Genomic DNA, 14,987 nt, shown 5'->3' on the forward strand with positions numbered 1-14,987 from the left:
TTATCTCCATAAAAGTTATGAACAGAATCGGTGGCAAAGGGAAGCCCTGGCGGGGTCCAACTGTTACCGGAAACGGGTCCGACTTACAACCGGCAATGCGGACCAAGCTCCGTTCAAGGGTTGCTGCCCCGACAGGCGCCAAGTGCACATATGGACACCCTCGGTCAGGCATGGTGAATATGGACAATCTGTGACAAGCACAGAAGTCCAATAACAAGATACCACTTGGGTTCAGATCGGAGGTGCCTTTCCTCCCAATCACGCCTTTCCAAGTTGCACTGTCATTGCCCACGTGAGCATTGAAGTCTCCCAGTAGGACGAGGGAGGCCCCGGTAGTAGTGTTTTCTAGCAGCACCTCTCGGGAGCCCCAAGAAGGGTGGGTAAACTGAACTGCCCCCGACAACATGACTCCCAGGATCACTGGGATGTGTAAACCCCTCCACCATGGTGAGGTCGCAGCTCACGGAGGGGAGTAAAATATATGCCTGAAATTTTTTTTTAAAAATAAAGGAAGTCCAATACAAGGAATTCCAACAAAATACCAAAATTTTGATTTTAATACAACTGATTAGTTTTCCCCTTCATGGTTTGATTCTGTTTAGAGCTGTGTGGAATCACATTACATTACAATAAGGCAGATGTTGATTCTCACAGACTTTCTGATTTGATCATTTTCCAATGAGATTCATATGGTAAAATGATTTTAACAATTACTAATGGTGGCTATTTTGATATTTCCAGCTTTGGTGGTTGGTTGATTATCATGTCATGCAGGGTAAAAATCCTCCAACAGCTTCCATTATTTTACATTTCTCACTGTTTTTTAGATAAGTTCATGCACATTTTAAGGATTCTGGTAAATGTATTGCCGTATGTACTGATAAGCAAAGTTTTTGACAGCTATCAGATGGCTATTCATGCTAAAGAGGAACCACAAATTAACGAAACCAACAACAACCCCACAGCCTGAGGAAAACAAACTAAACCATGTAACTAACTAACTGCAGTTTGCACTTGGAATGTCTACCTGGCTGTTGGATTTACCCTTTAGTAGCAGCACAGACAGAGCATAAACAACCCAATCAGATAATTCTAACTGGCTACCTGGAGGGTTGTGAGTCTTTGTATACAGCCCGTCAAATCATCCATTGAAGTCTTTCGACTCACATGCACTGGTGGTCTGTGCAGCGTCAAATGGATAATATGCAGGTAAGAACGTAGAACATGGATTCTAACATCGTAGGCTGATGCTGGCGGATGTTTTGCTCAGTAACCGGCCACCGGAGGGAGACAACTTTCATTTGACTCATGACTGAACAGAATGAGAGCAATTAAGAATTGTTACTGCCAGATACTTCTATTTTCCTTTCTAAGGAGGATTAATGATGACGGAAAACTCAGTGCACCTCTTCGGTCCGTCAAGCGAGGGAGAGAAAGCTCACAAACTCATATCCCAACCAACTTGTGGACGGGGGCTGCAAATTTACACCATGAATAGCATCCAGCCAGAGTTGGATTTATGATATGATATATGAGATGAGATGATATGAGATATACTTTAATGATCCCATGATTAGGAAATTATCTATTTATCAAGAGTGTTAAAAATGACAAACATTTCATGATTTATTTCCAAACAGTGGTTTTGCATTGTCATCCCCATTTCTCTTTTGTGGTCTGTCAGGAAAGGACAAGCAAATAAAAAACCTTTTTGCCTTTTGTCCTGACTCACAGAATTTGTTTGTCTGCAGAGCCTTTTGCGTCACTCAATTCAGTACACAGATAATGACATTTTTATTTAATTTTACTTTCTTCAAATATCTCCTGCGGCCTATTTAAGACAAGTTTGACCTTTCAAATCTTCTTATTATTCATATATTTTATGGAATAGTTGGCAGAATTCCAACAACCCTTACTGGGCATTTTCTTAAATCAATTTTTATTTAGCTTTTCTCTACATCAAGGACAGGTACATATCATGCTAAAAAAAAGGCAAAAAAAAAAACGCAACACACATCACATTGTGAATCTATTTACTGTGAATCTATTACTGTTTAGTAAAGATAGACTTCTGAAGTCTAAATGAATATGTAATTTGGTCCATCTGGTAAATATCACAGACTTTTAGGAATCATGTATTGTATGTAGGGAGATCCGGTTTTAACCACCTGATAGTTATCACTTTTAATGCTGCTGTGAACAATAAGTTTAGGAGGTATTTTTTATCTTTTCTGTCTATACCCATAGGGGTCGCTCCTAATAATGCAGTTGTAGGGCTTTGTGGAAAGCCCAGTTTGAGGACTTTTTTAAGGGCGTCAAAAACCTCCTTCCAAAATAACTTACTGGCCATTTTGATGTTGATCACAGCTACAACCCGTTTTCATTTTTCGAAGCAGCGTCTTGAACTGCACTACGAACTCAAATTGCAGGACTCCAACCTGCTTTCATCAACAACAACAGTTTTGTCTGTGGATACCTTTAGAATCAAAAAGCTACTATCTGTATACAAGTTCTGAGCGGGCGTCACTTACAAAGTCATTTCATTGCTGTGACACTGATGTTCTGTTTAATCTGAAACAACGCTTATTATTGTAACTCCACAGTTATAAATAATGTCCTACAGTCTTTGTGCATCAATAAGAGATGGTTTGAGTTGAAATTATCAAATGTACAGTTTGGGGTAATTGCAAATATAAAGCTTTTCTAATGTTTTTCTGTGCCCCGTTGAGTTTATGGTGTGCCATGGATTTCATCAGCGAGTGGGAGATGGGGGTTGACGCTGTTGCTTTGTTATAAAACATTCATACATTATGTATATCAAATTATCTGACCTATTACATCCTCTGTGCAGAGATATTACTCTGATTCAAGACACATCAATCAAAGCAATCAGCTGCCAAATACCTGTGAGTGATTCAGCTTCCGAAAGCATCAGGGGAACTTCTGTCACTGCACAGCAGTAAAATAAAATACATGTTCTCATGTTTCTGTCTACTGATGTTTTAACAGTATTAGCAGTCAATCTGTTGGTGAAAACAGTGGATATTGTTTAATCCTGTGCTTTACACAAGGTGTTTAAAATAGTTTAATATTCATAATTGACACTTTTACTTGCAAAATATATTATTATGTTCAATTGTCTGATTTTAAACATTTTCCAAGAGGTTTCTTGTCATGACAAAAATCTGTCTCAAAGCTTCTTGGTGGATATGTTTTCTACATGGAAGTTAATATTTTTCACTTCAAAATAATATTGTCAGTGTCTGTGAGGCTCTGACCAAAATTTTATATGTTTATCATGCCCAGCTCCTTATTCATTGTAGGTTGTTCATCAGTTCATCAACAAAAAGACAATTCACTGTCTTGTTTGACCAAAAAAATAACACAACTATCTGTGTTTATACAGCGACAGAGCGTGTGGTCCGAAAGGTGGTAGCTGTGTTGGACCCGCAGTACTCCTCCAGCGGTATAAAGTCAGTTTTATTCTGATTTGCATGTTTGTGTTAAATAAATAAATATTCTCATGGGCTAAACTATGCGCAGACTCTTTTCTTCCCTCCTCTCGTAGCCATGTTTCCACTTGCATCATGTGGAAGGCAGCAGGAACATCCTTCAGCAGATCATCGAATCATATCACAGTGATGCACAGCAGCCAACCTCACTAGTGCTCCAAATAGGCTTGGCTTATTAGTGGGACGAAACAAAAATTCCTTTTCTTCTCTTCTGTCCGCCATCACATATTCTTTTTTAACTGTTGATGCAATTCTATGTTTGAGCACCTGGGGCTTTTTGCTTACAATTAACATTTTTAAAGGTCTCAAATGTCATAAGGCCTTTGTTTTAATGTGATTGTTCATCTGAGAAGCATCTGGAGGATAATGGTTTTTCTTGTGGCATTTTTCAGCTCATGATTATTTTTGACCCTCGGCGAGTTTAGCACATTACAGTTCAGCATTTACATTATATATGTGTGTTTCTGCCCGCATACAGTGAACATCACGAGAAGCTTCAGCTTCAGGATCACCAGTTTTGTTGTCTGCGATTTGACTGAAAGTGCTCTTCCTGCTTCTAGAACAAATTATTTGAGGCATAAACTGAAAAACGATTTAATAAGTAACACATGTTTTTATTAGTAACAGAACCGACGACAAAGGGCAATTTGAAAACAATTACTCAAAGTGATGCAAAGAATTACAAACAACTCTGCACTTCCACTCAGCTTGAATCATATTTTCGTCTACTTGATTTTGTTTCACAGCCTAAAGCTTTACTGATTTACTTTACCCCCATTTTCATAGGCAGTGTGAGGCACTATAACAGTAATAGTATGGCATTAGGTTGTAAGTGGTGTAATACATTGATAATGACTTTTTCAGAAAAAAATCATGCATTTTTACCAGCAAAAAGTGTAGCAACTGTGCGCTGATTTGATACCCATGATACAATTACAGTCATGTTGTCAAAAAAGCGACAGAAGATAAAAGTACTCACCTACCCCTTACACCTCCCTTGAATACTCCCTTTTAATTCAACTATGCCAAAAAGGTATATGTCCTGGTTGACTGCAAACTGTGTCCTGGCTGTTGGGCAAAGATATTGGATGCTTTTGATCAAAATGCTTTTGATTTATGTTGCGCCTGGGAAGAAAAATTGCATTTTAAGCCCTAAATGTGTTTCAGTCATAATTGTTTACAAAAAGGATGCAATTACAGATCTTCAAGAACAAGCAGTAAATATTATGAATTTTCTTTAAATTACACAATGAAAAATAGTATTCATTTACCAATAAAAATGTCTAAATATCTACTACCAGTTGGAGGTAGTAATAAATGTAAAACAAATCTTTGTGTTATTCCTGTCCTTGACAACAGTTTTGTCACCAGTGAAATATGTCTAACGGGTTATGTTTCAGAGAACATCATATTATATTTAGCATTTTCAAATGTAACAAATATTTTGGAAGGGGGTTAATTATTTTGACATGATAATTGTATCAGTCATGAACAACAAAAATGTCGTCCAGTACACAAAGCACAAGTTAATTGAAAGTACTTTTATAGATTTAACATACCGTAATTACTGAAGTTCTATTAATTTAACTTTTTTTTTACATCATAATCAATTGATCTCACACATCTAAATTACATCTTATCAAATAACACAAAATAATTTTGATTGACAGTTGGGCTTTAATTGCATTGTTTCTTTCAAAAAATATCCAACTCATCCCCATTTGCTCTTTCTGAGATCATTCTGAATTTGCTGCTTACATTTGGTAAGCAGAATTCTCATTTCCATATTTTTCAGAATACTATGAAGATAAAACAAAAGCAAAGTGGCATATTGGTAATAAGAAGAAAGATATGTATTCAAATATTACCATCGATAAGCTAACATTATTTGAATTAATTACATTTTGACTGTTATGATTACATATGTTTAAACACATTATTAATATACAGAAAAATAATAATAATAATAAATAATAAAATAATAAAAAAAATGATTATCACAGAAACAAATGTGTTTTCTCATGATTGATCTACATCCTTGATAGAATGATGTATCCCATTCGTATAATACATGTTTGCTAGTAAAGAGCAGTTACCATTTGAGGATAGATGATGTTGAAGTTTCCTACTATAATTCAAATATTGTATTATAGATGGTAAAAAAGGACATGCAAATGTATGCATCTGCTTGCCATTCCATACTGACGGTAATCACTCACATTGGCGTCGGTACTGTGGCATTTGAAGACGGCTGATTGTGTTCAGTGGCAGTGGCTTCACCCTTAGCAGAGTTTGCACATGACAATATAAAGTGTCAAATAATGACAGAATACTCCAGGATGTCTCATCCTAAGCATGGAATAAAAGCTAATTACAACTCATAAACCATATCATCACTCCCATTGCCATACACAACAGACCACAGTATCATTTAATTTCTCATAGCTACTCATGTTTTCACAAATGAACAGATTATGTCAGATCTTCAATTGACTACGTTTACATGCACACAATAATATGATAGCGGGTAATAATCGGGTAATATCAGTTTTCCAATTGTGTCCATTTCACAGGCACTTAACAAAAGGGATTTAATTCAGACAAATTAGTCAGATTTCTAACTAATAAAATGATGTGTCAAACCCCTCGCCATCTTTGCGCATGTACAGCTGTAAATTAATAGCCAATAGAATAAAATTAAATAAAACAATAAAACTAATGTCTTTATGAATCTAATCAATGTTTCATATGGTACATTATGTATCCTGTTTTTTCTCCATTTAATGAAATACATTGTATTAACTGTAATATCATATATAAAGTAAGGAGTGTTGGAGTTGTTTTTGATACATTGTGTATGTTGCTCCAGGCGGTGATCAAATGTCTGTTGACAACCTTAAGAAGAGACAAGAGCATGAGGAAACTTCGCAAACAGAAGGAACGCACGAGAACATGGTTTTATAAAAACCCCTTCAAATTTGTCAGACTTCTTCATTCAGGAAAAAAAGTGGAACACTAAAAACCCCTCGGCAGGAATTGGAAAATCATCTAGAAAACGTCCACCAGGACACAGAAAGATACTAACAGCTCGTCATCCCGCATGATATCTCACCTATCCAACCTCCCGATTTCCACATGTAGACTGGTCCTCCAAAGTGCAAAGAAATAGAGCACACAGTATGGCGTGCAAGGTCAGCATCGGCTTCCGGACCAAATGCCACATAAGCTCTATAAGAACGCGCCAGATGTACTACGACACCTTTGGAGGCTTATGAGAATAGTGTGGGAGAAGGGAATAATACCTTCTGAACGTGGAGGGGAAGATTTCCTTCAGTGTAATAGCCCAGAGGCAGTCAACCAATCTGCAGAAGAATAAATATGTTGATACATCAGTACAGAAAGCAGGAATTCCTGGGTTCTCGGGGTGTCTGGAGCACATCATTATGATCTGGCATCAGCTATAGGCGGAAAAGAAGGAAAAAAGAGACCTCCATGTCATCTTCCTCGATTTGGCCAATGTATTAGGATCTGTTCCACATAACTTCCTCGTTCAGCTTCTTCTCCCTGGCAAAGGCCTACTTTGAAGACCTGTAACTGTGCCTTACAACAGCTGGCAGCATATGGAAATGGGCATAATGGCAGGGTGCACAATATCAACCCTTACCTTTACAATGGCCATGGAAGTCATCATCAGGGCCTCAAGGTGGGTGGTGTGGGGAGAGCAATCTGCCTCCCCACAATATGAGCATACATGGATGACATGACCATCCTGACCACTACTGTGGCATGAGCCGAGTGACTACTTGGGAAACTACAGGAGAACATCACATGGGCCCAGATGAAAAAAATCAAGCCGAGCAAATCACAAAGCATATCAATAGTAAAGGGAGAGCTCAACATGAGCTTTTACAATGGCAATGACCCAATACCAACGGTATATGAGTGACCTGTTAAAAGTTTTTGGGGATTGTACAATGCCAGGGACAAAGAGCGAGTGCAACAGCCAAAGCAGGATTTTACCAGATGTCTGGAAAACATCAGCAAGACCCAAATACCAGGAATGGTATTTCTCCCTATCTACGAGGTCCCTATAACATCTGTAGAAATGATGGAACTAGCCATGACTTCATACGTGAAGAAATGGCTTGGTGTTCCATGCTGTCTTACCAACATCAGCCTCTATGGCAAAGGAGTCCTTGAGCTGCTGGTCACAAGCATCACTGAAGAGTACAAGTGCTCTAAAGTGAGGCTTCAAATTACCCTAAAGGACTCCAAAGATCGGACGGTCAGTACTACCGCACCACCTCTGGCAACTGGACGGAAGTGGACAACATCCAATGCAGTGCAGTCCTGTCTCAGCCTTAGGGGACAATGACATTGTGGACCATGTCCAGTTGGGAACAGGAGGCTTTGGTGTGTCAGTAAGTAAACTTACTTGGCACAAGGCTTCCACAATGGAAAGGAGGAAAATGGTGGTTGAGGAGGTCCATTGCCAGGAGGAGGCTAATAGAACTGCAAAGGCTGTTTCTCTTGCTAAGCAGGGGCAATGGATGAAATAGGAAGGCCTTGAGAGAAGAAAGCTCAGCTGGAGGGAGCTCTGGGAGATGGAGGCAAATCCGAGCTACCTATGATACACTCCCATTGCCAAAAAATCTCCACCAGTGGTATGGCGAGGACCTAACCTGTGTCCTTTGCCCATCCCATGCGACTCTCAAACACATTCTGAACGGTTGCAAGACCAGCCTCACACAAGGATGTTACACCTGAAGGCACAGCCAGGTGTTGAATTGTCTGCCAGCTGTACTGGAGAACAAGAAGAATGCAGTTAATTCCTTACCCCTGAGAGCGACTAATTCCACCATGGCAGCCTCATTCATCCGCGAGGGTCAGAAAAGCCTAACCATCTTCCAACACATATTCAGGCCTGGACAGCTGGACATGGCCCGAGATTGGAAAGTATTGGTTGACATTGACCTGCAACTAATTTTTCCCCGAGAAATTGCATCTAATACCCTTGGGCCAGATTTGGTACTTTGGTCCCCATCACTGAAGTCTGTGTACATCATAGAAATTACTTTTCCCTGGGAGAATACGATTGAAGAGGCCTATGAGTGCAAGAAACTGCAATACACCGAGCTGGTGATGGACGCTCAACAGTGAGGATGTTGGTGTGTGCAAAGCCACACTACTTATAATGTGTCCCAAAATTTACATCTTTTCTGTTAGTTTCTCATTTTGCTCTCAATATATACCTCATGTAGGTGCATACCATCTACTGGTACAATGAACAGTTTTACATCTCGTCCCATGTTTCTATAATTCTAGGTAAATCACATACGCTCACACACTCGACAGTGCATACAGACACACACACACAGGATTAAAAATCATGACTGAAATAAAGGTACATTTTGGGGTGTTTTTAAGCTGGAACACAAATGTAAATTTTTGGGAGTTAAATTGTATTTAAGATTATAGAGAAGAAATACTAATGCAACATAAATTAAGTTTTCTCTCTGCTGAGCTGCTAATCCTCTCTTGGCTACGGCTGAGGTTTGACCTCAAGGTCTCTCTCCTTCACAAGATTTCTCCCTACTTTTTGCAAGTATAGGCTCAAAGCATGGGCACCTCAGTGGTAGATTTTTTCCCCCAGATACTGCTTGGGTATGCCTTTGGAGTTTGTATTCAATATTCTTGGTTCCAGATGCTTTTGCATCTAGGTTTGCTATAAGATTTACAGTGTAAAATGCAGAAGCCCAGAGTGACTGTATCTCCAAAATATTGAACTATACCTGTTTATAACATATTTATGTGTTTTGAGGAAGTGGTGTGTGTACACATACACTATGACAATTGAAATTACAATTCGGTTGAACTACATTTTCCTGGTACAATAAATGAGCAAAGCAGATGGAGTCAGAGAAGACAATTTCTTTTCTTGCCTCAGGCTAAACTGACAAGAACTTTCTGTCTATTACTGCTTCACACTGTGTAAACATCTTGAGTCTGGATAGGTGGTCAGAAACTTTTTGAAAAATCATATAAGCCTGAAGCTTGATCTGCAGTAAAAGGTGTCTCTATATTCACTTTTCCAGATATAACTTTTAGTCTTTGCCAGTAGCTGGGCTGCTCCGGTCAAAGTGAAACTGCAAATATTACTCATTAAATGTAACAAGGCAGAGTGTGGTCTTCTTTAAAATATTCTTGTGTGTAATGGGTGGTAGTCTACAGCTGAGAACTAATTTAGTGTCCAGCTGAGACTGGTGTGAGAAACGCATCTTGGAACACTAATCAATCATAATTGCTCGATGTAGGTTGGAGAGTGCCTGGCTTATCTTTCTGCTGGGGCTCCCATCACTGCTGAACTTGCAAAATTCAGCTTTTATTCTGTTGAGTTGGACAGGTAAAGGAGGGGGAAGCCATGGTGCTGGAGGTGGTGGATCCATCATCCAGCTGAACCACAGGCTGTATCAAAACATCTTCTGAAGGCTCATATGTCATGTCTGTCACCCACAGCCTGTGCTCTCCCTTTGAATCTGAAGGCAGAGCCCTACCTTATATCTCTGGTGTACACACTGACATTTGGAGACGATAGCGGTAATATCAGCGGTAATATCATTACACCTTGACTGGTAAATTATAGATCAGTCGGCAGATATCACTCATGCTGTGCTTAATATTTAGCACTTCTGCATCACAACATTAAAGTTACCATAAATAATGTATCAGAGGCGGTTGGGTGAGTCATCTCATCCAGAGAAAAATGAACAGTATAGTCAAGTTCAATCAAAATACATTTCACACAATGACTCATGGCAACAAAATATTGTAAATTTGTGAACAGTATACATTAAGTGATATGAATACAACTCGTACAAGTAAAGCACAGATACAGAAATGTATCCTTATTTTAAAACTATATTTGAAGTTTCAGCTGGAAGTTGTGCCGGTAACGCTTTGATCATATGTTCAGTGTGAATAATCGATGGTTCTTGTGCCACAGCTTGGGGGTGTGTGTGAAGCGATATGTCCCTTGGCCCTGGAGATGGAGACTGTCGCTCACTCTCCACAGATCCTCTGAGAGGTTTCTGGTTATTGTTGGGATGGTAGGTTGTGAGAATCTGTAAAAATTTAACTCGTAGACAAATTGTATTTCTGTGTTGCCTCCAATATTTTGGGATGATTTCAAATTGCAAGCACAATATTTATTTGAGGATAAATATTATTACAGTGCAGAACTTCACCACAAATGATATATTTCACATATGACCAAAGGAAAGCATTGGAGTTGGTTGTTGCTTTTGTCATTATTGGATTTCCCTTCCAGGTTCTTAGCATCCCTGTTATTGGCTTATTCCCATAAGGACTTGTCTGAAAAACTAACTGTTGCTCAGCCAGTGAGGAGAGACAGAGAGAGCGAGAAAGTCAGTTTGCAAACAGCACCAAACGACCTACTTCTGATTTTTTCAGCAGGGATTACTTTCAAATGTTTGGCCAATGGGGGCACAGCTTGGTACGAATGCTGACTCTACACAGGAAGGGCCGAATGATATTTGGTGCCGCACAGTGCCTAGGTTTCAAAACCACCATTGTGACAAGTCGCCAGTTGGGAAAAGCTCCCCAAAGCCTGCTTGTATGTGAGTGTGTGTGACTGACACAACTTTCTGTATGTTTTTGGATTGTGGGAGGAAACTCAGGCAGATATGGGGTGAACTTGCAAACCCATGTCAGCATCGAACCAGGGACTTTTTGCTGTGAGGCGGAAGCGGTAACCTTCTGCGCCGCCATGCAGCCCACATGATATTTATGATGAATAAATCCTGTGAGCATGTCAGTGCTTTTCAATTAAGAAGTTGTTCTCACACATGTATTTCATCCAAAAACATGCAGAAAGTCAGTTGGAGACCCGAGAGAGGTGCAAATGACAGTAAATGGTTGTATGTCTCTACAAATGGCCCATTCAAGGTAAACTGCCCCTTGCTCAATGACAACTGAGATAGGCTTATGCAATGTAGATATTGAATGCTTAATGAAAGAATAATGTGATAACACAGGATGATTGACAAGCTGATATGCATTTATGTGTAAACACACACACACACACACACACACACACACGCACACAAACACACACACGCGTACACACACACACACACACATTTTTTCATATACATGCAGTTTTTCAGTTAAAAAACAATGAAATGAACTTGAATAAATGAATATAAGACACGATTTGGCAAATGTACTTCATTTGTATAAAGTAAAATAAAGTATATAAATTGGGTTCCCCTTTTTCACATTAAGTAATTGGTTAAGGGTTTGGGTTTGGACAGGACAGCCAAGAATCTGGATGGCAGTCTGTCCTGTGGGATTTATGTGGGTTTGCCTCAAGATTTATGAGCGACACAAATGGTCAGTTGTGAGGTTCACTTTGACCCTGAAAACTTCTGTCTGTAACTGGTCATAAGTATAATCAGTGTTATGGGTCAACCACTATTCATCATTGGTGATACACTCTATATTCTTTCTTGTTGTTTCTCTGTGCTAACGTTTTTTTTTTTCATAAACTGTTCTCTGGTTCAACAACTCTGGTGGGGATGTTGACATATACAGTAATAATTCTCAAATTGTCGAACATAATTTTCTTGGATTTTGTTGGACTGCCATAATTCAGGTGACAAAAATGTTTTTCAGTTTGCCTCACTTTTGAACAAAAGTGCATGAAGGGGGAAAGAAAGCGTGCTACAATACCAGATGAACTATGAGGACCGTCAAGAAAAAAAACAAACAAACGAAAAAAACTTTTACAATTACAACTTTACAATTACTTCAGTCAAAACCAGATTAACCTGGAGGTCATGAGAATCTGTCCCTCATTATCTCACATATCTTTTTTAATTTCTGACCCCTTACTCCTCTTGAAAACTGAAACGTAAAAACGTATACTGTTTCAAAACTGCTCGTGAAACTTTTCACGCTTAATACAAGCCTATAAATAAATACATACAAAACTATTATAGAAAGTACAAAGTACAAAGACAGGATTATTCTTAACTTGAAATACGAACTTTGACTTACGTAACTCAGATAACACCACTTTACATGTTAGGTATTAAATCTATGATTTTCTCTCACTCTCTCTATATATACACATATAACATGGCTGAATATCATGGAATGTGCATGTTTAAAGTACATCTAGAATACAATGCAAAGATAATATATGCACAACAAGCTCAAGAGACGTCCTTAAAAATTAGCATAATATAAAGTATTTGGATAACCATTATTGAAAGTAAAGAAGGACAGAGTATATTTATATTTGATAAAGTGGGATTACAGATTCTGAGCTGCTCTTCTGATAAGTAAATGGGAATTCTTGGCTCCATGAAAACGATTGAGTGGTTGGAATTGTTGTCAAACTCGGGGTGCAACTATTTTGCAGGTGAATGTTCAAATATAAGTCATAAACTTAGCAATGCTGTCATTATGACAATGACAGTGTTACCTCTTACAAATAAATCTTTTGATCATCAATAATAGAATTGCATTTTGCTTTTCTAATTGCATTTCTAATTTTTGAAATAAGAGAGAAAAAAAAAGGTACTCCAATTAAACAAAAAAATTGCTGAAAAGCAGGGACAGTTATGATTAAGATTTTTTGTGATGGGAAAATAAAATATAAGCCATTCAAGCAATCAAAGTCAAAACAGTAGTTTTTTTTTTTATGAGAATAGAACAGTTATTAACAGCTATAGTGTTTTTTTTCCTTTTTGTTGGGACCAGCTGTCTGAATGATAGCCTGAAAATCACTGAGACCTTATTGAGAGAGCGGCATTTGACCGAGATTCCAAACCGACCCTTGTTCTGGAGTGAGAACATGATCCGGCAGAGCCCCCGCCCAACCTCAGCTACAGCACTGGCAGTTAAAGTCATGTCTGCTTAAAGACAAGATTGACCTCCTTCACTGGGTCAGATGTTTGCATTGAAAGTTATAAAAGCTTTCCAAATATACTCAATGATGTGAACATGTTGGCTGCTCTTAACTTCCAGCTTCCTCATCCTCTCCGTCTTTGACTTCATTCCTGTTTGTGGTGAAAGAAAAGGAAACAAACGGGAAGACTTAAATGTCCCACTGCCAGAAGATCCAGTAGGTCTGACGGAGAGCAGATGCAGCAGTTATGAGACGGAGTCACGTTCGGAAAGAGTGGCTGTGAAGATTCTGGCAAAGCTCAGTGCTGCTGGGAGCACCAGTTGAAAAGAGCCAAAACCTTTCCAAAAGGGTATTCAGGATTATTAAGGGGGACGGGAAATCATTAAGGAAAGGAGAGGAAGACAGGATGAGTGCAAGAGAGTTGGGGAAGGAGAGAGGAAGTTGGGTTGACAGTAGTTTCACCAGCAAAAAAACATTTCTAATAGCACAAGAATGAATATAGTCCTGAATGTACGAGCACCATCCCATTCACAGTTTGTAATTCTGCTGTGGAGGGGACAGTTAAGGAATCATTTCTATTAACAGCATCTTCTTTTATGTACACATCACATTGGCTTAAGTCTTTTTTGTGTTGCAGCTTATTTTTCTAATTTAGTCCTCATTGGACAAGATTATGATCAATGATCGAGTCATACTGTTTTTAGATTTGTCTAACAATTATAATAATTATTATTGATGATGAACATAATAATTATAATAATAATAATACATTTATTGAAGGCACCTCACTCGTCACTGAAGCACACTGTACAGACATATTCATACATATATATATATATATAAATAATATACATTTAAAAGAAACAAAATAAATCTCTATATATAGATACATTATATATATTGTATGATTATTAGCATTCAGCATCCATCCACCCGACGCTTATCCTATTTAAAGTCATAGGGATGCTTTGGCCTATCCAAGGTGCCATCGGGCAGATAGGTACACCACTAGTAATAATAATAATAATAATAATGATAATAATAATAATAATAATAATTTTTATTATCATTTTCATATTTAATAATGGTGTGTATTGTTGTTTATTATTTTCATCATTTTACTATCATTATTTATTTAACTATCATTATTCAATTATTATTATTGTCGTAGTTAGACAACAATTACATTTATTGTTGCTGTTTTTGTTTCTGTCATTGTTATATTTTGCTTGTGCAAGTACGTAATTGTGTTCATCATGTGTAAGATAGTCTGACCCAGGTGTGCCCTGTCTACATAAAAAATCCTGGGACAATCTGATAATTGAGATATGTGTGTTTGTGTGGGTGTGTGTGTGAGAGAGCGAATGAGGGGGGAGAGTGCATATGTGTGTGCAAGTGTATCAGTTTGTCTTCTGATTGCCTTCTCACTTTTGCTGCCTTTAGGGTACAACCTCACATATTATTACCTCAAAGTTTACACAATTCTTCTTCCTGGAAATCAAGGTGGTGACCTGCACTGACAAAGATGACACACCTGTCAG

This window comes from Fistularia commersonii, chromosome 8, assembly GCF_037954325.1.
Source record: "Fistularia commersonii isolate RoL2024-O1a breed Wild chromosome 8, RoL_Fcom_v1.0, whole genome shotgun sequence".
Taxonomy (NCBI): domain Eukaryota; kingdom Metazoa; phylum Chordata; class Actinopteri; order Syngnathiformes; family Fistulariidae; genus Fistularia; species Fistularia commersonii.